The sequence below is a fragment of the Atta cephalotes genome (assembly GCF_000143395.1).
Source record: "Atta cephalotes unplaced genomic scaffold scaffold00064, whole genome shotgun sequence".
NCBI lineage: Eukaryota > Metazoa > Arthropoda > Insecta > Hymenoptera > Formicidae > Atta > Atta cephalotes.
Window position 1 is genome coordinate 1,211,865 of NW_012130128.1, and position 5,833 is coordinate 1,217,697.

A 5,833-nucleotide genomic window follows, 5' to 3' on the forward strand; every position below is an offset into this window, starting at 1 on the left:
GAGAGAGAGAGAGAAAGATCGGAAAAATAAAGAGCAACTGAGAAAGAAATTCAGTTGGAGCTATTAGGGAACTTACTATTTCGCGCATGCGCATTCCATTTTGGGAAACATCAAAAGTGCCGACTGAGAGTTGCGCTACTTATACTGTGGTAAGGTGCGTAGGGCGTACTATGTATGCCGGTACCATACCTCCCAGCAAACGAGAACGAATTAAAATGGAATAGATTGAAATTTTTTTCTATCCGAGTGCATATTTTAAATAGCGAATATTTTTTTTTGGATTCAATTATATTCAATTGGATGCAATTGGATTGAAAAATTGCATTTCCTATTCAAAATTTTAAATTGAATAGTATTCACAATTGTGTGCATAGAAAAAGCTAATATTATAATATTATAATATTATTTTTAGATTGAAAGGCATAGAGATGTACTCCATGCAATTCCTATAAATGAATAAAAATGCATTCAGAATTGAAAAGCATTCATTTTAACATTCGTGAATCAATATTTCTGAAAATCTGAATCCATTTCAATTCATTTCAATCCATTCTCATTTGCTGGGCTGTCATGTACGTGCGTACTTAAAGCTTACCGGTACATCATACTCTTAGTACGCCGTATTGATAATGTACACCTTATAAGTACTATGTTACTAAAAATGTTACTAAAAATAATTAATTTTATAATTTTATTACTAAAATCAATATTATTATTGATGAATATCTTATTCCAAAATACACATCATAAAATTATGATTAAAAAAAATGACGTTTTTCTTTGAATTCGGGAACTATAATTTCATAATACTTCGAAACCCATTCGATTGCATATCGTCGTTCACTACCCTTGACTTCTAAAATCGGAAACCATTGCATTTCGATGATCCACGAATATCTATGATCATGGTGTATAGCTATGATCTGTTCAATATATGATCTCGATAGAAATTTGAGCAGTTCAAATGAACATCCAGCCAGTTACTGTCCAATATTTAATTTTAATGTTGTAATGACTATTTTCAGGTTAGAAAATCATATGCTGTACTTTCACAGTACAAGTTATCATGTATATCGTCTTCGACAAGTCTTTACAGTCTCTTTCCTATATCAATAATGGTATACCGTATTGACACGGTACGGATTATTATGTACCTAAACAATATGCAGTATTAGCATGATAAGCTGTACTATAATATCATATACACTTACTGCTATCATACAATTACGCCATACATCGCCACCTCGTGGCAGTACAGTATCAGTATGGAAGTGATTTTGTGCAGGTATCGTGGGATATCGCATACTTGAGGTTTGTTTGCGTCGCATGCTCCAACATATTCCAATATGCTTCTATCATAATTCCTACTTATTTCAATACACTCATTAGAGTAAGTAGGAGCTATGGCAGGAGCATGCGACGCGAACAAATCTTTGGTTATCTGGGTAGTTGCAAGTTGATCACAAATTTATTGCGACAGTCAATCTGAAGCTTGCATTTTGAAATCAACGCTTTATATTGGTTTTATATTGGCTGTCGCAACAAACTTGTGATCAATTTGCAACTAATGTAGAACCGGCTTAATATACGTAACCACTGAGTAGATACTATTAAAAACTCTCGGCGTTTATATTTCGTGGATCTGTTAAAATTTAAGTGATTAAGAGTTGATTGTTCTATCTTCTGGTAAATTTTAACTTTGGGTAAGTAACAAGATTTACCCAATCACATGAATCGCCAAATTTACCTCATAGGTAAAATTTACCAAAAGGTGGAACAACCGATCCTAAGAGTAATAAACTAGTAATATGATACTAATTTCATAATTTATAGTTTTGTAGACATGTATATTTAAAACATAATAATATTCGATTTTTATTTAAAACTGTGATTTTAATAATATCATCCGAGATTGATTATCAATAGAGATGATAACTGCAGAGAAAAAATTGTAATTTTTCAGCAATATATAAGACGATAAATGTCGCATTGCTAGTCATCTTATATAGTCTTATATAGTCTTATCCATATGATAATTAAAGGATGATTTTTTTGGATATCTTTTAGTCATTTTTAATACTTCTTTTAGTTTTTATATTTTGATATAATATAACGTTTTAATAACATCGAATTCCTAAATTAATTTTTATACAAAACGAAATAAAATTGTATGACAATATATGTCTCATTTCCTGCAATGTTTGCCGTATCCTATATGTAAGAGTCATTATCTTTCATCATAGTCCCCTTTGAGGACACGATTACAAAAAAATATTTTATTAGTGTTCATTAGAATACGAGTAAAATTTCTCATAATGCTGCACCTTTTATTCCTGTATGATTTTCAAACACGAGAAATTAAACTCCATCACGTCGTAAAGTAGAAGAAATTACAAAAATTACGAAAAATTACGAAAGTATGAAAAATTTTCCTATTCCAAAACGAAATATAAATATTTGCTCATATATATATAATCAATTTCAAGATCAATAATTTAAAAAACGAGTAATATTATTAAATAGATAAAAAGAATCATCGCAAAATTAAGTGCTTTTTCACCCGTTTTTTGGATCTCTACTTTTGAAGCAAATATTGTGTGTCAAATGATTAATCATGATGAGACAATAATCGCATAAAATTTTTAAGATATATATGATTGGTTTATGAAATATCCTATATAATATAGAAGATTGAAGCAACATTGCTGCAATGTTGCAATATTGCAGATTGCAATGTAACATTGCAGAGATATTACAGAAATGTAAATTAACAATATGCATACAAAATCTTAGTAACATGCTTGTAATATTCCACAAACATTGCAAAACTAATTCTTTAATTGTTACAATAATAATAATATAATAAGTATATAAGTATATAAAGAATAAGTATATAAACATAATAAAAATATAAGTTTTTACAATATTTATGTAGTACAGTCTTTTAGTTTAACAATCGTTTTTATGGTATAATAATTAATATAATTCATTTTATATTTAAATAAGAAATTTATTGATTTATTATTTTTTGGCTATTTCATTAGCTAAATTATATATTTAAATTTATATATTTAAAGTTAGTTAAATTATTTATTTTTAATATGAAATCAAAAGATTGTATAATATCGAGTTTGGATACAATCAATCATTATCATTGGAATCAATGCATCATTATTGACTAAAACGATAAGCAATTAAGCTGCTGAAAATAATTTATTGAAATATTAATTATGTGATCGATAATGTATTTACGCTTGATGTGTGAACGAAGAATAAACCAGCGCCCGAACTTATTGAAATTTCATACCGTCATTTTTTAATCGATTCCAATTGACTCGGAGTGGTTTCGAATTAAAAAGAATCATGATTGCGATTAACTTATTTAACTTAGGATTAACTTACCAAGCGACTATATTATTATATTATTATATTAAGGTGTACAACTTTGTTTCCGCCGTTTTTTTTCCGAAATTCGAGGCTTTATTGTAAAAAACTGGTTATACATTTATGATTCAAAGTATTGTCCATCGCTGGTTACTACTTTCTCCCATCTTTCGGATAGCGTACGAATCCCGCGTCGAAAAAACTGGTCATCTTTTGAGGCTATCCACGAATTGATCCAATTTTTTACTTCTTCATAAGACCGGAAGTGCTGGTCAGCCAGGCCATTGATCGAAACAAGTGATAGTCAGAGGAAGCAACGTCTGGAGAATACGGCGGGTAGGGTAGGACTTCCCATTTTAACGTTTCCAAGTATGTCTTGACCACTTTCGCAACATGGGATAGAGCATTGTCATGCTGCAAAATCACTTTATCGTGTCTCGTTGTATTGCGGCCCTTTGTCTTTCAATGCTCGGCTCAAACGCATCAATTGCGTTCGATACCGATCGCCTGTGATTGTTTCAGTCAATTTTAACAGTTCATAATACATTACGCCGAGCTGTCCCACCAAATACAGAGCATGATCTTGGACGTCAAAATCACCATTCTTGAAGCGTTGAAACCACTCACGACACGTTCTTTCACTAATAGCGGCCTCACCATAAGTATTTGAGAGCATTCGATGAGCCTCAGCCGCAGATTTCTTCATATTGAAGCAAAAAATTAAAACCTCCCGCAAATGACGAAAATTTGGCTCGTAAACTAACATTTTCAATCGAGAACAACTTTATGATGCAGACACAAATCGACTGATGTTTCTATGGAGTTATGTTGACAGATGCCCAAGTTTATTGTATGACGTCTATGATCTATTTATTTCGACCACCACTTACGCTAAAGCTATCTATAGGAAAACGGCGGAAGCAAAGTTGTACACCTAATATTATATTAATGTGGATAATATTTGTAATTTGTTCGGGGAACACACATACTTTATCCGTACGAATAAATTTATCTTTCAAAATTAATACTATGTTTATTGGAATATTTTATGGTTTTATCATGAAAAATTGTTTTTGGAAAGTACACATCATTCGAAATGCGATGATTTGTAGAAAAATTAAAGTTAGTGAGATATATGTATAGAAATAGTTTTCATTTTAGAGTTTTCGTAAAAAATTTATCCAAATACATTGCAATATTGTTGGAACATTTTGTTGCAATATAACAAAAAGGCATCTTAACATTATTGGAATTTTGCAACAATGATTCAGCAATGTTTTGTAACTACTATGCAATATTGCAATGTTTCAGTGAAATCATTCTGCAATGTTTTTGCAATCTTTCCGTGCTGTATGAGATAGAGGGTGCCTGTCGCTATTGAGAAAGTATGACATTTGTATTTTCACTGACTTAATATTCATGTTAAAAAATAGTCTCGATATTTAATGTTTTTGGGGTTGCTGACTACGAACGTAAAATCTGAAATCTAAAATTCAAAATAGCCGATCCAATATGGCTGAGCGATATTGCGAAATTCAAAATAATCTGAACAAATATTGCTTCTCGGGGATCTTTTAGATTGCTGATTACGAATCTAAAGTCTGAATTTCAAAATTCAAAATCCGAATCCAATATGGTAGATGCAGATACGCAAAAACAAGATTTTTGTGAAAATCGAAATCTGGAAGTATTATGCGTTGCTCATACCCGTCTTTAAAAGACTATAAAAAAGAGTCAAGGAATGGAGATTTTTAGAATTTTTAAGGGATGGATGAGTAAAAAAATACCGGAAGATCTTCGATGAGAGATTTACGGGGTTTTAGTATTTTCAAATAGAATTTGTAATAAAGTCTTAAAGGATCTCTACAAGGATCGTAAGCAAGAAAACTATTCATGAAATATGTTTATAATTACAATATATTAGATATGGGAAAAAGTTCGTGGCGTTTTTCCCGTTAAATGGCATTAAAAAAACGCCACGAACCTTCACCTAATTTAATATTAATGTCCACTATCCTGGATCCTATTTTAAATTTTGAAATTTAGACTTTATATTCGTAATCAGCGATTCAAAAAATAATAAAATACTGTCGGAACTATTTTTTAATTTGAATATTAGGATAATGAAAATACAATAGTGCATTTTCAAAGGATAGGCACAACTTTGATCCCATATATTTCGCAAACCAATCACATGCTCACTTAAAAATTTTATGCGATTATTGCCTCATCATGACTAATCATTTGATACAAAATTTGGCTCAAAAATCGAGGAAACGAGCGATTTTTGCAGCTCTTTGTAAAAACGATAATTGTAAATATTGATAAAATTATCGTTTTTTAAATTATTAATCGTAAATTGATTCACTTAATTATTGAAATCACTTAAAAAATTTTCCTATTAATAAAAGATTTGACATAATGCGAGAAGTTTTTTGTGTGGAGATTA